A 22,164-nucleotide genomic window follows, 5' to 3' on the forward strand; every position below is an offset into this window, starting at 1 on the left:
GCTCTGGCATAACGTATCTTTGGATAAGAAAAAAAAAAAAAAAGAATGGCAAAAGCAATAAAATAAATCATCTGAGTAAGAGCAATCAGACTCTAATGAAACAAACAAAATGCTAATTTATTATATTTATGTAGTTACTTATCAAGCACATTTAAATTATATTAAAGTAATCAAAATATCTTTACAATCCCCAAGGCATATTACAATTTTTGAGCACTTCTGATGTTTGGAAATTGAAAGCTGAAAAAATTGACATGTCCTAATAGTACAATAATAGTATGTTTTGGCCCTTCAGGTACCGTTGTCTATGGTGATTGTGGATGTAACAGTTCATCACATTATATAAAACCAAAAACATAGGCTTGCCCAAAACTCAACTCTTAGCTTCTTGAGACACTATCTTTGTATATCCAACCCAATGCTTAGGAAGAAATTCCGTCCTGCAGGTAGGTCATCTAATGTCATGTGAAACATGTCTGCAATGCTGTGTGGATGTTGTGAGGAGATTTTAAATGCACCTAAATATTGGCATCCTTCATCTTTAGATTTCAGGCTCAAGAGAAACCAATTTTCTATTCAGCAGAATTTTTGCCATCTCTAAAGGCTAAGAAACATAGATACTAAGCATGACTGCATCTTTTCTCAAGGCATCTGAGGTAATTGCCAAAAGTCATCAACAAAAATGCGGCACTAGGGATTCGAACCACCGAACTGCTGAAATTTCTATTGACAAGATCAGCGTCTTAGCTACTGAGCCACCCTATATATATATAGGAGAAGGATATATATAGAAGGATTTAAATATATAGAAGGATCTATATAGAAGGATTTAAATTATTTAAAAGAAATAGACCAAATAAAAGAGGAGGTGGAGTTGAACTATATATAAGAAATAACTACGTCTCTACAGAAATAGCGCACAACAATGATGAGAACAATCTTGAATGCATTTGGGTCAATATTAAAGGTTGTGGGGGAAATGACATTGCCATAGGTCTATACTACAGGCCACCCAACCAAGCAGAGGAAGTAGATGAACTTTTTGCTAGTCAGCTAACTAAGGTATGTAGGAAGCACACCACAATAGCAATGGGAGATTTTAACTACCCTGACATCAACTGGGAAACAAACTCTGCGCCAAGTGGAAGATCCAACAGGTTCCTAACAAACCTAGCAGACAACTTTGTTTTCCAAAAGGTAGAGAAGGGAACAAGGGGATCAGCCATATTGGACTTAATTCTCACTAACAGAGAGGAAATGATAGAAGGTGTTGAAGCCATAGGAACCCTCGGGGCAAGTGACCATGCAATATTGGAATTCAACATTATCCAAACACAAGTAGTAGAACAAAGTCAAACTAGAGTCTTGGACTTTAAGAAAGCTAATTTCAATAAACTTAGAGAGAGCTTGGGAAAAATCCCATGGATGAGAATCCTCAAGGGGAAAACAACTCAAGAAGCTTGGGAAATTTTGAAAAATGAGATTACAAAAGCCCAGTCTAGCACAATACCAATGAAGAAGAAAAATAACAGCTCCCAAAAGAAACCAGCATGGCTGCATAAAGAACTATCTGACAAACTGAAAGACAAAAAAGGTAAGTATAAAAAGTAGAAGGAGGGGGACATAACTAAGGCAGAATATCAGCAAATAGCCCGAGCCTGTAAAGATGAAGTAAGGAAAACTAAGGCTCACAATGAAGAAAGGCTTGCCACAAAAGTAAAAATTAACAAAAAAAAGCTTCTTCCAACATGTTAAAAACAAGAAAAAAGTTAAAGAAACAATTGGTCCATTGCTAGGAGAAAGTGGCAAGAAGGTGACAAGCAACAGGGAGAAAGCAGAACTATTTAACTCATGTTTTGCATTTGTCTTTACACAAAGGGATAAAACAGTCCAACCTGTCAAAAGCAGCACCACAAAAATCAGATTAGGAACACAAATTGAAATAGGGAAGAAAATGGTAAGTGAGCACCTGTCTACCCTAGACGAGTTCAAATCACCAGGACCAGATGGATTACACCCCAGGGTTCTGAAGGAACTAGCAGATGAGATCTCAGAACCACTGAATTATATCTTTCAGAGATCCTGGAACACCGTGGAACTACCAGAGGACTGGAAAAGAGCTGATGTGGTTCCCATCTTCAAAAAAGGGAAAAAATTAGATCCAGGAAACTACAGACCTATCAGCCTGACCTCAATACCAGGAAAGATTCTGGAAAAAATAATCAAGCAACGAATTTGCGAACACCTAGAAGCAAACAAAGTAATAGCCAAAAGCCAACATGGATTTGTCAAAAACAGATCATGCCAGACTAATCTTATTGCATTCTTTGATAATGTGACAAAATTAGTAGACCAGAGGAATGCCGTTGATATAGTTTACTTGGACTTCAGTAAGGCTTTTGATAAGGTAGACCATAACCTACTACTAGATAATGAAATTCAATGGTGAAAAGAGTAAGGTTCTACATTTAGGCAACAAAAATGGAATGCACAGGTACAGTATAGGTGGTACCTTGCTCAGTAGTAGTAACTGTGAAAGGGATCTTGGAGTCCTAGTGAACAACCATTTAAATATGAGCCAGCAGTGTGCAGCAGCTGCCAAAAAAGCCAACGCAGTCCTAGGCTGCATCAACAGAGGGATAGAATCAAGATCACGTGAAGTGTTGATGCCGCTTTATAATGCCTTGGTGAGGCCACACTTGGAATACTGCATTCAGTTCTGGTCGCCACGATGTAAAAAGGATGTGGAGACTCTGGAAAGAGTGCAGAGAAGAGCAACAAAGATGATTAGGGGACTGGAGACTAAAACATATGAAGAACGGTTGCAGGAACTGGGTATGTTTAGCTTAAGAGAAAGAAGGACTAGGGGAGACATGATAGCAGTGTTCCAATATCTCAGGGGTTGCCACAAAGAAGAGGGAGTCAAACTATTTTCCAAGGCACCTGAGGGTAGAACAAGAAGCAATGGGTGGAAACTAATCAAGGAGAGAAGCAACTTAGAACTGAGGAGAAATTTCCTGACAGTTAGAACAATTAATCAGTGGAACAGCTTGCCTCCAGAAGTTGTGAATGCCCCAACACTGGAAGTCTTTAAGAAGATGTTGGATAGCCATTTGCCTGAAACGGTATAGGGTTTCCTGCCTAGGCAGGGGGTTGGACTAGAAGACCTCCAAGGTCCCTTCCAACTCTACTATTGTATTATTGTATTGTATATCTAGTATGCTTACCAGCAATCCAGAAGTGGTTTGTTTTGGTCTCCTTCCAGGATGTTTTCTAAGCCTTGCACTCTATCTTACAAATTTTAAACATTCATATACAAGAAGATGCATTTAAAACAATTTGATTAAAATGGTTAGAACAGATCTTGTGTTATGCAAAATGGTTTGCTACAAAAGAGGGTTGAACTCAGAGTGAATCTTTTTAGGAAATTAGCCTATTGCAAATCCATGGAGTAGATAGTGCTATTTAATCTTCCCAGTTTTGTAGCCCGTTTAATTAAAGATGGCAAACTCATCACATTATCATGTGTGAATAAATGAACTTTGTCAGTTCAGGCAGGGATTTTAAAGGAACCACACTTTACAGAATTTGAATGAGATTTCCATGCCAAATTATTAAAGCCTTTATGGGCAATTTCTATCAATATTATCTGGTTGAGCAAATACATATAGGAAATGGTCATTCGTGTGTGTGTGTGTGTGTGTGTGTGTGTGTGTAGAATGACCATTTCCTATATGTATTTGGTATAAATACATGTAAATACAAATAAAAATATAACACACTCATATATACATATATTGTGTTTGTATATATATAATGCACAGTACATATATCTAATCTAGTATTGTGATCTGTTTAAACAGATTAAATTGTTTTTTTAACAGTAAATAACCTCATTTTATAAAAGCTGCATACCAGTTCCATTAATATTGCTATTTCTAACCTTCTTATCCACTATACTCACTATAGCCCTATTGATGCTTCCATCATAACTAAAAGAAGATAATTTAGCATCAGTATTAGATAGACAGTAGTAGTGGGGAAATGAGTGAGTTACATTAAAAGAATGCTCTGTGAGATGCTTTCAGTTGTGAAGAGACATAACATCATTGCACACAGAGGAAACAAAGCTTAAATTTAGCCGTGTCTAGACAGGTATCTATCCATCTCAATCTAGTAGGACTTCGAATCAAATGTTCTTTCTAATTCAAGTGACTACCAGTAATTTACTCCAAAATAATCAGACATAGCTTATGAGCTGTGGTTGACTGGGTATATCATACATTGTACTGGCTCGATTAAGACAAGATTATTAGACTGACTTATTATGATTTTCCCATTGTGTATTTAGCTGCTTACTAGAGCAATTTACAGAAGCTAAAAGTTTTTCTTAAAGCTAAAGACGTCTGCATCAAATTTTTCCTCCCAGGGATATTTGTATTCCTTGTCCATCAAGCTTTTTCTCCTCTTCCATAAACACTATCTTCCATGCAAACATAGTTTGAAGGCTCAGTTAATCCAGAATGATTAACTTGGTTACTAGCAACTCATTTTTGCAGCTTACACCTTACATGAACATAAAACTAACTACACGGATAAGTTCTGTACAATTCATTAGGCCACAAAAATGAATTAAGTTAAAACCAATCAAGTCTAGCACATTATACAAGTGCAAGCACCAGGTCTTTAATTGATCTGATCAAGTGTGTTGTGCAAATGCAACCTATATAGATCATTTCAAAAGCCACCTGGAATAGGAAAAGTATATAACCACAGCTAGCAGTTCTTTTAAAAAACCCTGTTCCCTAGTTCTTACAAAAAATAGAGGAAAGAAGAAAACACATTCAGACTTGGAAGATTCTGTTACAATAGCTTTAAAATAAAAATAGTACTGACCTACATTAGATTCCTGCTCTTGTTACTTGGAAGAGATGACTGCAGCTGATAAAAAAATAAAAAAAATAAGTAATCTAAAAATGCATCTTACAATCAACTAAAGCACAAACTGGCTGCTGAATGTATTTATTATATTTATATGGCCATTAATCTCTCAAAAACAATTCTGGGTGGTTGACAGTTAAAACAGGATTAAAAAAGTAAAATAAAAACACAACCAATAAACATGGAAATAAGTTACATAAGTTAGTAAGAGTCTCACAATTAACATAACTAGAAAAAAGGTTTATTCACACTGTCAAGGGCCCAGGTTTGAGAGCAGTACTAAAATTTGAATGCCGTGTGAAAGGCTAGTAAGGTCAGGGTAGTGGTGGGTTATGACTGGTACACCCTGGTACGGGCGTACCGGTGCCTGCCGGGAGCACAGGGTACCATTCCGGTATGGTGCTGTGGAGGGTCCACCCGCCTGCGCTCCTTACTGGTGTTTGAGCTCTTCAGGACTTCCACGCACACGCACAAAGAGTACGGCTCCTGCGTGATGCTCTGCCGAGCAGCTGGAGTGTTGCGGAGGCGTCGTGGAGCGTCGCAGGCAGAAGGTATGGATGTGCACACTGTGTGTGTGCATGCGCGCTGTGCATGTTCATGTGGTGGATGCCAGGCCCCATTGCACCATACCAGTTGCAACGGGATCCAGAACCCACCACTGGGTCAGGGCATGTCTGATCTTGGAGGATCGGATGGCGATGATGTTTTGGGTGGGCACCATAGCAAAAATATTCATATGTCTTCAGAGAAAGCACTCTCTTGCAAAGAGCATAACTCTCCTGCTGGATTTAATAGGACAGGTAAATACCACTGGGGAGAGATGTATCCATAAGTAACTCAGCATCAAGCCAATTGTACCTGGAAGCATATCAGTAGCCAATGCAGCTTGAAGCTCAAAAATCTATTAAGTTTATTTATTTATTTATTATTTATTTTATTTCTTAGCGCTTATAGACCACCCCCTCTCCCAAAAGGGACTCGGTGTTTAAGATAATGTATGTATATATTTTTTCTATTCATTTTCATTTACCTGTTTTGTATTTAAATATACTTTATAATTGAGGCCTTTGAACTATGGTGCTGGAGAAGACTCCTGCGAATCGCTTGGACTGCAAGGCGATCAAACCAATCACTCCTAGAGCAGATAAACCCTGACTGCTCTTTAGAAGGCCAGATCCTGAAGATGAAACTCAAATACTTTAGCCACCTAATGAGAAGGAAGGACTCACTGGAGAAGAGCCTAATGCTGGGAAAGATTGAGGGCAAAAGAAGGGGACGACAGAGAATGAGATGGCTGGATAGAGTCACTGTAGTAGTAGGCATGAGCCAGTGGTGGGATTCAAATTTTTTTGCTATTGGTTCTGTGGGCGTGGCTTGGTGGGCATGGCATGGCTTGGTGGGCATAGCATGGCTTGGTGGGATGGATTGGTGGATGTGGCAGGGGAAGGATACTGTACAATCTCCATTCCCTTCCCACTCCAGGGGAAAGTTACTGCAAAATCCTCATTCCCTCCTGATCAGCTGGGACTCAGGAGGCATAGAGTAGATGGGGGCAGGGCCAGTCAGAGGTGGTATTTACCGGTTCTCCAAACTACTCAAAATTTCTGCTACCGGTTCTCCAGAACTAGTCAGAACCTGCTGAATACCACCTCTGGAGTGAGCTTAAATGGATTCCAGAGGATAGTAGAGGACAGGAAGGCCTGGAGAAACATTGTCCATGGGGTCACAATGGGTGGGACATAACTTCACAACTAACAACAACTTTATTACAGCGGTGGGTTGCAGGGAGTACAGCCGGTCTAGGCGTACTGGTGCCTGCCTGGAGCACCGGGTACCGTTCCGATATGGTGCTACGGAGGGCCCACCAAGCTCCTTACCTGTATTTGAGCTCTTCAGCGCTTCCGCGCACGGAGCTCACAGTGCCTGCGTGATGCTCCGCTGAGCAGCTGGAGCTTCGCAGAAGCTAATGGAGGTGTTGCAAGAGGTAAGGACGTGTACGCGCGCTGTGCATTTTCATGTGGTGGACTCCGGGGCCTGTTGAAACCGTACTGGTTGCAACGGGTTCCGGAATCCACCACTGCTTTATTACCATATCTTTATACCTTCATTTATTAGCTAGCAATGTGAGCCAACTAGTGAAGCACATTACCTTTTCTTTTATCTAATTGAAGTGGTGCCCTCAACACTTTTAAATTAGAACAGTGTCATATTTCTATCAAGGGAGAGTACATCAACGCTGCTTCACTTGTTTTAGATTCACAATTTTAAAAGAACTACTGACAATTAAAAATGTCATTTGTGAAGACAGCTTATAGAGCTTCTAATTATATGCATTAAAGTGAGTGTTTCTGTTATTTAGAAAATTTCATAGACTCTTACTAATTTCATGAACCACCTACCTAAACTGTCAAGTCTCAAGAATGTATTTTACTAATGAAATTGTTTTGGTAGCCTCTGTGGCCTTGTTCTCAAAATAAACTAAGACATAATTAGCTACATTGTACTTTGTCTTAAAATGTTGGAATGATCTACTATATAAACCATGTTTCATGAATTAGTGAACTGTATGAACCAAGTCAATTAGATTTTTAAAAAAGTCATGTTTAACAATCCACTGTTAGTGCACTCTGTGAATTCATTGTTAAGTAGAATCAGACCACAACATATATCTCAAAATTCCAGCCAGTTAAATACATCAGAGTTCACAATACATTAGCAGTGAAAAGAAGTTTAGGGCATCTATTTCTGATATTTATTTCTTTTGCCTGAATCATTGGGCTCCAGAGCATCCAGAAGTCAAAATAATATTTTTAAAGCAGTGCCATTTCAAGATAATATGAAGAGTAATGTGTAGGTACTGACAGCCCTAAAACCAAATTGGTGACCTTCCGATGACTTTCTTGCTTACTTCTCTGAGTGTCATTTTCATTTGGAAAAATATCTTACAATGACGTCAAAATGGAAAAATAAAAATCCCAGTCTTCATTTTGATGAGCTTTTTTTAAGCTTCTCTCAGGTTTTGTTTACAAAAAAAAAAATTACATGAGACATAAATTAGATTCACATATCACAAAATTTAATTCGATATAATATGTTTTGGTGATTTGTCAACAATATCCCTCCTACTATTTGAATGTATTTTCTGTAATCATCCAGCCATCTCTGTGTCACTAATGGAGACTATGATGCCTCAGTAATGGCTCTTGCCATGAGATGACAGAAATGACCAGAAGGAAAATAACTTAAACAAGCAGTGTGGGAACCAGATAACTGAGAGGTAGCACAAATTTGTAGCAGGATAGCACTGACAAAAACTTACATATGAACCTCAGACATGTTATGGTTCAAACGTACATTTGGTTGGGTTGGTTGGACCTCTGATTTTGATTTGTAGTTGAAAATTATTAAAGTACATAATTCTGGGAAGAAGGTGAATATTGTAGTGTAAGAAGGAAGCCTGGTCCACTCCACCATATCCATTACTGTACAGGATAAGGAAAGGGTTAAAGAGGCAATGAAAGGATCACCATGAATGAAAAGAATTATATGAAGCCAGAGAAAAAGGGCTCATGCATGAAATGGAAAAAAATCCTTACACTTTGGATGGAATATCATATACAAAAGAGGAAGCCAATTAGCCTTGTCCTCATTTCAGACTAAGGCTCACAGATTTCTCAATACACCGAAGAAACAAGGAGGTGAGGAGTACATAGAAATATTCATTCCCAGCAGTGGCTGATTTATGCAATTTAAGCAAAGATGTAATTAGCATAGCATGAACACATCAGATGAAGCTGCAAGCATCTGATAAAGAAGCTGAACTTGATGATATCATAGCAGAAGCACATTTACCTGAACAGATGTTCAAGATGGATAAAACCAGTTTATTTCTGGAAAAAAAATGTGAGGATGGATCTACATACACAAAGAGACTAAAGCAATGCCTGAACACGAATCGTTTAAGAACAGAGTAACCTTACTATTGGGTAGGAATGTCTCTGAATTTAAGCTGAAACCATTTCTGATCCACATATCAGAGAACACCCCCCCCCCCTGCCCCATGCTTTTAAAAACAGAAGCAAGGACACATAATTGGCCGTTTACAACCAAAACAACTTGAAGGCATGGATAACACAAATCCTCTTTGAAGATTGGTGTACAAATTATTGTATTCTCCTAGGACTTCCAAGTGAAGTATGACAAACTGAAAACTACTTCCCAAAAGTGAAGGTGAGGACCATGGCCAAGTTTTATGCAGTTTTGAATGGCAGAAGACAACAGGATCAGCCATTCTGTTCACAACTAATTTGATAATCTAGTTACATTTAAAGGAGATTTAAGGTTTTTCAAATGTTATTCAGTTCATTAAAGGTAAAAGAAATTGGGTATGGAAGGTAGAAGTTAAGTCTAGTTGAGAACATGTGATTTTTGACTTAGCGACTGCTTTACTTAACAACCAAGTTGGTTGTCCCAGCTGTCATTAAACGAAGACTACCTCTATTTCATTCAGCCATATTTTTGTTTACTTGTTTTTATATAGCATATTATATAAATACCACATTTTTGTTTTATTAGTTTGGATTAATAGTGCCATGTAAGGTCAGCCACTCAGGGTCCTCTTTTAGCAGGTTGCCTTGTGGATGTGTAAGTTGGCTCTTTTATGTTCAGTGATCATGACATTAAATTGCTAAATAATTTACTGCTCTGACACATATACACAATTTATTTTAACATGGCTTTATTTTACAGCTAATGGCAGTTTTAATGATTCAAGAAATTACTTCTACCCATGAATGTGTCATTTTCTATGGAATATATGGATGTACATGAATGCTAATGCTTGGAAACAGGCCACCATTGTAATTAAAGTTTCAAAGCATTCTTCTTTTTAAAAAATACATATCAATGTGTGATTTCAGCTTCCATTACTAATAAACACACATGGTATATCTCATTTTTCCACAATCTCTTTGCTGCTAATATGTACGGGTATATGTATGACACACCCTTCTCTGCACAACATTTGAGTAGCTCCCTCTCTTGTCTTCCACGTGTAACAGTTGAAACAGCTAATGTGCATTTTTGACATTGTGTATTGCCATCTAAAAACATATTGCGCAAAAAACTCCAATTTCAGTATTTAAGTCAGTTTCCCTTCACATATTGTCAGACAAAAATATAGCAGTGGGCAGAGATATTCTGTATTTTTCCTATTTGCTTTGATGAAAAGAAATTTGGTTCTAAAAGTTCTGTCAAAAGATAATGTTGGAGAAATGTAGTGGCTAGAATAGCTGTTCTAGAACTTAAGTGTTCACTGATAAATCAGTTTTTTGACTTAGTGCAGTGATGGCGAACCTATGGCATGCGTGCCAGAGGTGGCACACGGAGCCATTTGTCAGGGCACGCGAGGTGCTGCCCTGTCAGCTGGCCAGGGCGCATGCGAGCGCTGGCCAGCTGAGTTCACTCTTTTTTAAAGCCATTTTTTGCCCTCCCCAGGCTCCAGAGGCTTTGTAGGAGCCTGGGGAGGGCGAAAAGAGCCTCCCCGCCCCCCCCGGAGGCCCTCTGGAGGCTTCATGAACTTCCCTGACGCCTTCGGAGCGCTCAAAACGACCCTCTGAGCAAACTGGAAGTCACTTCCTGTTTGCTCGGAGGATCGCTTTGAGCGTTCCGAAGGCTTCAGGGACCGTCCGGAGGCTTCCCTGAAACCTTCGGAATGCTTAAAATGACCCTCCGAGCAAACCGGAAGTGACTTCTGGTTTGCTCAGAGGGTCGTTTTAAGCGCTCCGAAGGCGTCTGGGAGGCCTCCGGACGGTCCCTGAAGCCTTCGGAATGCTTAAAACAACCTTCCGAACAAACCGGAAGTCACTTCCGGTTTGCTCGGAGAGTCGTTTTGAGCGCTCTGAAGGCTTCAGGGACCGTCCGGAGGCTTCCCTGATGCCTCCGGAGGGCGTCCGGGGGGGCAGGGGAGGCTGTTTTCGCCCTCCCCAGGCTCCTGTAAAACCTCTGGAGCCTGGGGAGGGTGAAAAAAGCATGTAAAAATGGGGGGATCGCGCCTGTAGTGCACGCATGCGCACTGGGGAGGTCGCACATTGCATTATGGGTGCGGCACACCCGCACACAACCCCCCTGCGCTCCCCCCACTTATGGCACACGAGCCAAAAAAGGTTCGTCATCGCTGACTTAGTGCATTGTGAAAACTAGACAAATTTATTGAAATATTTCTCTCCCTTTCGTGCTACCATGATTTACTTATAAAGTCCACCAAACTCCAACTTGGAAATGTGAACTATTGTATTATTTTTCTCACGATCCTAATTTAAAACACTTTTTATGCTACCAACTGGCTGTTGTGCTCAAGTACTATTTTTCTTTTTTAAATGAATGCAGATTTTCTCATGTATATTTTATAGACTTTCTCAAATAGCTGAACAAGTACCTAGGATACAAATCACTATGTATGATGAATATACTTTTAAAAACAGTCTTATATGTAGACCCTTCCAACTGCTGAAGCTTTTGAAGTATTTATAGGTACTTTTAAATATTGTGATTGTTCTCTGGTGTGCAGCCTCATCAGCCTTATTTATGGATTTACCTGATTGTTGCTTTAAAATCTTGTACATTTCCTGGACTGCTTTTGAAAGTAAGTCAGTACAATGATGCTTGAAACAAAGCAGAATAAAAATATAATAATATAAGATTCTTAATCTGAACACATTTTAGTTTGGGACTCAGATAAGACAGAGTGAGAACTGAGTCCTCACATCGATAAGAAGTCTAATAAAGTAAAAGTAAAGATTTTCCTTTTCCAGTTGTGTCTGTTTCTAGGTGATGGTACTCATCTCCGTTTCTTAGCCAAGGGAGTCTGCATTGTCCAAAGACATTTCTGTGGTCATGATTCACATGGGTCATTTGATTGTGTGTTTTCATCAAAGGGCAGGAGCAGGGGTAGGCTGCTGGGGGTTCTCAGGGGTTTGCGAGAACCTCTAGCTAAGATTCTGTGCAGTTTGGAGAACCCCCAAATCCCACTCCTGGCTGGCCCCGCCCAATCCTCCCTTCCCAGGAATCCCCATGCGGCCCGTTTGGATGCAGGGTACGAACAGAGGCTCAGGGAGGGTGAAAAATGGGCATACTGGATGTTTGGAAAGTCCAGAAATGGGCCTGTTTCTTGCCTCCAGAGCCAAGGGAGGCCATTTTTGCCTTCTTGGAGGCTCAAGGAAAGCCTCCAGAGCCAAGGGAAGGCAAAAACAGCCTCCCGCTGTAGTGCAGGAGGCAGGCATGGCCATGGCCACGTTGCCCACACCTACCCAGCAACCAGGCAGAGAACCTCTTGCTAACATTTTTGAAGCCCATCCCTGGGCAGGAGGATTACTGTTTTTATTCTTTTTTATTGTCTTTTTATTGTTTGTAAGCTACTCAGAATCACTGAGAATAAGTGGGCGGCAATATAAACCAAATACATAAATAAAGGGAAAGGAAAAGAAAAAGGTTTCCCTTGTCCAGTCATCTGACTCTAGGGGCAGTGCTCATCTTCCTTTTTAGTCAAGAGAATCAGCATTGTCCAAAGATATTTCTGTGGTCATGTGGCCAGCATGACTGGATGCTGAGGCACATGGAAAGCTATTACCTTCCCACCAAAGTGGTACCTATTTATATGCTTTCAAACTGCTAGGTGGGCAGTCATTTTGATATGATTAGGTCCTCATTATAAAGGCAATCAAAAAATACTAGAAGTATGAACTAGTTTAGGCTAGCAGTTCCTTCACAATCTGAGCGATAGAACAATTGGCATCAATAATCCAAGAAATAGAATATCATATCCATAAGATTGCAAACACTATCATTTTGAGAAGACATATCATCTGCAAATACTACTCATGCTTCGAAGATCAGAGTACAGAAGTAGGCCTATTTTCTAGATATTTTCTGTCTTTCTTGCTCATTCAGATGCAAATAGAATGTACTCTTTTGAAAGATGTGAATTCAGAATCTTTCATAAAGGCTCCTGCAGTACCCAGCTTGCAAATTAACAACAAAAATATTTCAAGACAAATTAACCTAATACCTGTCAGGCAACAACAGGAACTTCAGAAAGCTGCTTTATATCAAATTCATCTTACACCTTATGGCTGATTCTGAATAGCAATAATTTTCAAGGTTTTCAGGTAACAGTTTTCTTAGCTCTGCCTCGGAATGGCCAACAGCTTAGCTAACATATGTATGCAAAGCATGCATTCTGTAGTCTGGTGCAGCCTTTTGAACTGTGGAAAGCTTTCTGGATCAGCACCCTGAGGCTATCCTGCTGCTTTTATCATCAAAGTTGAAGGTCAAGCAAATTAGCTTCAAAGGTCAGCTTGATTGCTTTCAAGATCCAATCCAAGACCAGCCTGCATAACTATCATTTGTGTATCCACTTCAAAATAATGAGATATTTGAAATTCATGGAAGAGTCATTATTTTTAATGAGCAAATTTTTGGTAATTTTGAAACCCTATATTTTTCTTCCGGATTATGTAATCTGGTTTAAAGAAACTATTCTTGATGGTGCTGTTGTTTGGAATTATGATTTACTATAATTCTATAATATTTGAGGGAGCTACTCAAATCTATCAATTTCAGTATATCCACTAAGTATTGCTAAAAATGCCTTTTCAGTAAATACATCAGTCGCATAAATTGTGCAAATCTTTTGGCAGACAGATTTCAAATGGTTGCTTGGTTCCACTTAATTTCACTACCTTGGAGGGACTGCCATAGTCTATACGTATGCATGAGGAGAATACCTTGGGAAGGATTTGAGACAGATGCCCGAACTTGGAACAACTGCGATGACTTCAAAGAATGGATTGAGAAGGTTTTGGGATTTGCAAAGCCCAAGAAATTTGTGTCCAACTATATGCCAGCACCTAACCAAGTTTGATTTCAAAAATCTAAACAAAGATTGGTTAGAATTGTAATAATAATTCCAGGACAATAAACTAATTTGTTGCTTTTTAAAAAATCCTAGCAGAACCAATAACCAATAACTTGGATATTCTTCTAAAAATACCAATACAGGTTTATCAATGAGATGATCAGAAGTTTGATTTGAGGAAATTTTACTTTTACAATTTTATCTACGTCTATGCAGTTAACTTGCATAATATTATTGTCTATTTGCAGTATAACATGTTTATTTCCCTATTATGCAGAGTAGAAATAACACATTTTTGAACTACTTTTCAAATAATTAATGTATGACAGATCTAAGAACTACTAGCATTAAAATAATGTTTGTAATTTGTTCAGAATTATTCTCCTGTATATCTAAAAGTCTTATATATTTATATATCTTAATCATACCACCTAAACACCTTAAGTTCAGAAAAACTAGTTTACAACAATCTTTCATTAGGAATTTTCTATATTCTATTCCCTATATAATTAATGATACTAAGTGTTTTAAAACAGAGGCTTTGTATATAGTGTGCTACTAACAAAAAATTATAAATTAAAGAAAATATATACAGTATGTATATTTATTGTCCTTGTCCTCCATCTCTTTACCTAGATACAATATTTTTCTTTTACCCATTTCTTTAACTGTCTTATATTCAACTGCATCAGCATATTGCAAATATAATGATACCAGTATAAAGTTAACATGAAATACTAACATAATAAAGAAAAATGCAACACAACAAGAAGGTAATTCAATTTTTGTACTCACTAGCTGCATATTTGCTTTTCCCTTTTTATCTTATTATTCATTTATCTGTGAAGAAGCTTTCAATGTACCACATTTACTTATACAATTAGGTTCACAGGTTGTTTTCTTAAGGTCTCCTTTGACTATGCCCATTCTTTGAGTTGTAGCAATTATTTCTCTGTTTGTGACTTAAACATTATAAACTTCAATGGAAACTCCCACTTATATTCTATTACTGACTTAATTGTTCGTATTCCTCTTTGAAAAATGAATTCCTTAACATTTTCAAAAAACAATTTATCTGTTTTCTAATTTATCTTAGGGATTTTCTGAAGAATCCTGTGTGTTGTAGCAGCATTAATAAATTTGATTATAGTAACCTTAAGCTTCTGCATTGTTGCAATATATAATTTTGAACATTTGATACCCTTGGCAAGTACTGTATATAACAAAATCCAATCAGTGTTTTCTATTTTTTCTATAAACCCATGACTCTAAGGATGTTCATTCTGCTGCAGTTCTTCAAAATGTTAAACTTGTCCTAATATCTGTACAATAATGTACTTTTTACTTTTTAAAAATTATTCCATGCATTTTGTTTTAACTACACCAGTCATTTGCTCCAACATTTTAGTATAATATTCAGATGTACCTGTAATATGTGTTCCTCCCAGTGTTACAGATTTCTCCCATTCTTTTTAAAATTGTTCAATTAAATATCTGATTTAATTAGAAAACTACTTATTATTAACAAACTACATTTTGTACATTTTGACTGTCCATCTTCAGTTGACACATCTCCAGCAAAGGAAAATACATCACCTCCAAAGTCAGTCTCTTCCATTGTTGAACTGCTTTTACTCTTAGAATATTTTAAAATGTCAATCTGAAACCCACTTCCTTGTCATTTAAGTTCTCCCCCACACACACACATTCTATCTTTTGGAAAAAAAATTGAGATTCTGCTGTATCTTTTATATGAAATTCTTCAAGTACCTAAAGGCAACTATTGTGTGTCCCTATAATCTTTTGCTATGCCCAGTTGTTCTTTATAAGTAACTCTTCCAAGATATTTGGAGATTGCTTATCATCTTGGCTGATCTTTTCTGAGGATACTTCCTGAAATCAAATACAGTATTCAGAACTGAGATTACTTAATTACAAGTAATTCTTATTTAGCAATAATAATTGGGACCAGAATTTCTATTGCTTGCTTATGTATGTATGTATGTATGCTGGTCTTGTGAAAATCCGTGAAAATCTACGAAAACAAATATGTATGTATCAGTGGTGGGTTTCAAAATTTTTTGGAACCTACTCTGTGGGTGTGGCCTGCTTTGTGGGAGTGGCTTGCCTGCCATGCGACAGGGTTGGAGTGGCTTGCCAGCCATGTGACAGGGTGGGAGTGGCTTGCCAGCAATGTGACCAGGTGGGAGTGGCTTGCTGGCCATGTGACCGGGTGGGAGTGGGATGTTAGAAGATCCCAAATGAAGTTAGAAAGGCTGGGTCCCAAACCCAGCTGGCTTAACTGGGATAGGGTGAATAGGGGGTAGAGGTTCACAAATCACCAAGGACCCTCCTCTCCTTTCCCCCCAAAAGCAGAGGACGTCAGTATTTAGAGGGAAGTCCCCCAACTTCCCCCCTTTGTGTGTCACTCTTTCTCTCTCTCTCTTCCCCCCGTTTCTCTCCCCCCTTTCCTTCCTCCTCCTTTTCCTCTGTTCCTCCCAGTTTTTCAAGCTGAGCCATTGGGGGAGGTCAGAGGGAGAGAGAGATGGATTGAAGGGTGCAAAGAGATGGGCTTCCCATTTTGAGAAGCCTCCCTTAGCAAAAGATCGCTGACAGGAGGAAGGGAGGATTCCCCACCCCACTTTTCCCTTCCCAAAAGATTGCTGACAGGAGGAATGGGAGGATTCCCCACCCCACTTTTCCCTTCCCAAAAGATCGCTGAGAGGAGGAAGGGAGGATTCCCCACCCCACTTTTCCCTTCCCAAAAGATCGCTGAGAGGAGGAACGGGAGGATTCCCCACCCCACTTTTCCCTTCCCAAAAGATCTCTGAGAGGAGGAAAGGGAGGATTCCCCACCCCACTTTTCCCTTCCCAAAAGATCGCTGAGAGGAGGAAAGGGAGGATTCCCCACCCCACTTTTCCCTTCCCAAAAGATCGCTGAGAGGAGGAATGGGAGGATTCCCCACCCCACTTTTCCCTTCCCAAAAGATCGCTGAGAGGAGAAATGGGAGGATTCCCCACCCCACTTTTCCCTTCCCAAAAGATCGCTGAGAGGAGGAATGGGAGGATTCCCCACCCCACTTTTCCCTTCCCAAAAGATCGCTGAGAGGAGGAAAGGGGGGTGAGCGAGCAATGGAGTGGCTTCTGAACCGGCAGGAGCGAGCAAGTGAGTGATAGGGGCGGGGCAGGAACTTACTTCCGGGTTCATTGTCCAACAGGTTCGCCAGAACCGGTGCGAACTGGTAGGAACCCACCACTGGTATGTATGTATGTATCAAACATATGGCATCTGCAGCAGTGGTGGGTTCTGGTATGGGTGCAACAAGGCTCGGTGAACTCCACATGAACGCGCGCAGTGTGCACATGCATTCTACTCTCTAGCGACACCTCCGCAAGCCTCCACGATGCTCCAGCTACTCGGCGGAGCGTCGCGCAGGCACTGTATGCATCATGCATGTGTGCAGAAGTGCTGAAGAGTTTAAAGACAGGTAAGGATGGCGGGCAGGCGGGTGGACCCTCCGGAGCACCGTATTGGAATGGTACCCGGTGCTCCAGGCAGGCACTGGTATGCTTGTATCGGGGTGTACCGCCTGCAACCCACCACTGATTTGCAGGACTCATGCAATCACTGATATACAAATTTAGTATAAATAAAGTGTCAGTATGTCTGTCTGTATGCATGTATCTATGTATGCATGTATGTATGTATAAGATATGTGAACAATAGATAATATATTAAGATAAAATAATAATAAAATCACCATAATATGGACCCATAGAATTGCAATGGGATAGATATTATAATTCAATATCTAAGTAAGCTAACCAACTAACTGCTTCTGATGGGGCTGCAGTGAAATCGTCCCAGGTGCTTTGAAATTTCCTGAGGAGACATCCTTGAACTATATATATTATAGTTTCTTCCAATGCACCACAGTTGTATTGAGAGCTCTTAGCCGTTCCCCACTTAAAGAGTTTAGCCTTAGTTCTGGTATGACGTGCATTGATTCTATTATGGTGGCTCATATTTTTTGGGCAACGGTAAGTGGTTTTGTTGGATTTTCATGGCTAAGCAATGTGGTTGCAAAGTATAACATTGCATGACTGCTGCTTCCAATTTCCTGACCGCTTTTCCATTGACTTTGTTTGTGGCAAGTCAGCAGGGAATGTCATAAATCATGTTCCCATGGCCATGGGGATGCTGTGACAACCAAAACTTTGAGAACTGATTGTAAGTACTTTTTGTTCAGTGTCGTCGTACGCTTGGATGATCGCTGAATGAGTAGTTGTTAATACAGGACCATCTGCAATGCAGAATAGAGAACCTTGAATTTAATATTATACTTCTGTTGATGCAAACTGACTTATGAGTCAACAAGATACCCAGATTCTTCTCTCATGTATAGACTCCCCCTCTATATCTTATATTTATGCCTGTGATTCCCCCCCCCCTATATAAATGTAATAGTTCTCATTTCTCCTATTAAAAATCCTGTTGTTGGTTTCTGCCTACTGTTATACTTGTCAAGATCCACCTCTACAGTCCTCTGAGATGTTTTCTATGTCCACTATTTCTATCCCCAAATTTGGTACAGATAGCTTTTAATTCCTCATCCATGTACCCCTTATCTAACGTGAATATATGTTGAACATCAGAGACCAGAATAGAACTATGTAGGACAGTATGCCATAAACCACTCAATTTTTCTGTCCAATCTGACAAGAAGCCACTGATTTATACTTATTGGGAACAATTGTTCAACTATCTCCATCCATCCAAGAATAACATACTCCACTGCACATTTTGACATATCTCTAAGAGAATGTCATGCAGGCTTTGACAAATGCTTTGCTGAAGCATTTCCACTGCATTCTCATGGTCATCTAAACTGGCCTCTGTATTAAACATGGCATGATTTATTCTTGATAAAATAAAGCTGGTTGTCGCCAAGCAATATCCTTCCCCCCCAATATTCATAAATAGTCTGTTTAATAATATGGTTCAACATTGTATCCAGAATCAACATAACATTAAGTTTCTAGTTTCTAGTTATTCAGTCTTCTTGCATGCCGACCCCTTTTTGAATATAGGAACCACATTTCCCATTCTCCACTCCTCAGATGCTATATCTGCCTTCCATGATTTCTTAAACATCATAGAAGGCTATGGAATGACATCTGCAAGATCCTTCAAGGTTCTCAAACATAATTGGGTTGGTCCTGAACATTTAAAGTTCATGAGAACCTGGTGTTTCCAAAGAAAATTGATCAATTTGTCAATGTTTTGTTTAGATCTATTCCAACTGACTTTCAGTTTCAGGAGAAGACTGAATTACACCAAGAGTTGAGGGCATCAACCCTTAGTACCCTATCATAGTAACCTAGCAGCAAAATATGCTTCTTCCTTTTTCTACTATTTTTATTGACACAGTCATACAGAATAGCTGTGCCCGTACCTATAACTATACCTCGCTTCCAGTATTAAAGTATTTCCATTGACTTTCTGTGCAGCCGGCCCGGGCTACTATTTCTTAATGTTTGTTTAAATTAGCTTTGATCCACTCTGAAGAGCATCTATATATTTCAATCTCCTTTTCCATAGTATCTTGGCCCCGGGGGTAAAATCCAGCAGGTTCTGACAGGTTCTGGAGAACCAGTAGTGGAAATTTTGAGTCATTCGGAGAACCTGCAAATGACACCTCTGGCTGGCCCCAGGGTGGGGTGGGAATGGAGATTTTGCAGTATCCTTCCCCTGGAATGGGGAGGGAATGGAGATTTTGCAGTATCCATCTACTGCCATGCCACCAAGTCACACCAAGCCCACCAAGCCACACTCACATAACAGGTAGTAAAAACATTTACATTTGTAATGCTCTCTATATGGGGCTCCCCTTGAGGTGCACCCGGAGACTGCAGTTGGTCCAGAATGCAGCCGCGCGGGTAATTATGGGGAGATCTATGTTTTTATGTTTCCATGTTTGTAGTCTATTTTATCTATTTCACTTGACTGTACACCGCCCCGAGTCCCTTTGGGGGAGAGGGGGCGGTATAAAAATCGAAATAAAAGGTAAAGGTAAAGGTAAAGATCGAGGTTCTCCCATATAACACCGCTCCTGCGCGAGCTGCACTGGCTTCCTGTGGCCTACCGGGTGCGCTTCAAGGTGTTAGTTACCATCTTCAAAGCGCTCCATGGCATAGGGCCTAGTTACTTGCGGGATCGTGTCCTGCCCCATACATCCCTGCGGCCCATTCGCTCACACAGAGAGGGTCTCCTCCGGGTGCCGTCCTCTAGAGATTGTCAGAGGGCGGTGCCCAGGAGTAGGTCCTTCTCTGTGGCGGGCCGTACCCTTTGGAACGACCTCCCCCCAGACATCAGAACAACAACCGATCTCCGCTCCTTCCGCAGTAAACTGAAGACCCACCTGTTTCGGCTAGCCGGCCTGGCATAACTCGACAACTTTTCCACCCCTAGGTCATATTTAATTGTTAATTTTAGTTTTTAAACTATTAATGTTATTGGGGTTTTAACCTTTTTTAGTATTGTAATTATTTATTTATTTTTTACCTCCTCTGTACGACACTGTGCTGACTGTTGCTTGTGTACGTCGCCCCGAGTCCCCGTGGGGAGAGGGGGCGACTAATAAGTTTAAATAAATAAATAAATTTGAATTTCATCACTGCTTGGCCCACTAGATTATGTGGCAATATAGTCCCAAATCTCTCACTGCTTTTTTCTCTTTAACCAGCAGTGTACACTGGGAAGGTTCTAGGAGAGCTGATCTCTTTGCTTCTTCTTCAAACTTCTGGAAAGTGAAACTGTCAGCAAATGTACTGAGGGTTTTGGGAACCTATTACTCTTGGTAAAGTTGATTTTCCAACAGATATTTGGGTGGTTATAATCTCTCATTATTTCTATTCTCTCTTCCCTAGAAGTTCTGTAACATGGCATGGCTGCATTTCTGACTGGTGTAGTGGTCCAAAGCATGGTCCCTTCTGCCTAATGATAGTGTGACTTCTTGTTTCCTCCTCTCTGTATTTTTACTCAGGTGCTCTCATATAACTGGACTTTTACATTTAAATTCTGGATCTCAACATATGTGTGTGCTTCCTTAACATACAATGTCACTCTACATCTCATTTGTCTGAATTATTCCCCTTGAAGAAGTCATATGCTTCAACCTTTACATTGCACGCATAATTTATTTTTTAAGTGAAGTTTTATTTCAGCCTGGTTCAATAATGCCTTCTAAATCATATTTACCTTGCTGCATTTAGTTTTTCAGGTTTGTTTCCCCTATTCTTTGCATAGGCTATTCCTTCCAGTATTCCGTGCTCATTACTGGATATCTCCATATTATGGATACACTTCCCTGTTCTGTCCCAGTATTGGTGTTCTATTTTTGGAGTTTTCTTCCTACACAATTCATGTTAAATCCCTTTAAAAGGTGCTTATTTCCATTTTTCCTTATTCTAGTCAGGTAGAGTTTATCTCTTGCAGAAATCCTTCATCCTTGCAACTACTGTATATTCTATTATTAAAGAATCAATCGTTCCATTGACCTTCATTTTTTACCCTGCTCCTTCTGCTTTTTTATTCCTTAGAATGTCTTCAATTCCATGGCTATACCACTTGTCCTTACATAGGTTACTAGGAAGAGATATTTGTCAGTTGGCATAAAGAGCCTTGGGGATATTTTCCTCATTAGCAGTTGGAACTGTCTTGCAATGCAGAACAAAAATATTGTTTTGGTCTATAAGACAGGATCAGCGGCACTTATGTAATGGAATATAATTGTATTGCTGTGGAAAGTATATTCCATTATTTTGTTATTAGCAAAGAATCCTTGATTTATTAAATAAAATGTGGAAGATCCTGAATTATATATTGAAACTTTTCACTGTATGACTAATGGAGATCCCTTGTTGACCATTGGGTGATCTGAACATCTGACCTAGGTGATAGAAAGCAAATAAATGTAATTAATTTTTGTGAAATAAAAAGCCATATTTAAGAATATTTGAAGAGCAAAGAACTGGTCTGATGCCTAATTAATTCCTCTGGATATATTCACCCACTACTCTCAGTGTGGGATATAGAAATGCTAGGGACACATTTGTGTCAGCCTGTTTACTAAAACACTTTGCTGTTCATATTTTATTCAATTTTGTAGCATTCAATATTTCAGTTTAAAAATATGAAACTCTTGCCATTTCTTCCTAACCAACAATATACCTTAAATTACAAACATGCATTAGGAAAGGGCAATTAATATTATGAGTAAGCATTAAATGGGGTGGCGGTAGACTTG

This window comes from Natrix helvetica (genome assembly GCF_964273705.1).
Source record: "Natrix helvetica genome assembly, chromosome: 7".
NCBI classification, from domain to species: domain Eukaryota; kingdom Metazoa; phylum Chordata; class Lepidosauria; order Squamata; family Natricidae; genus Natrix; species Natrix helvetica.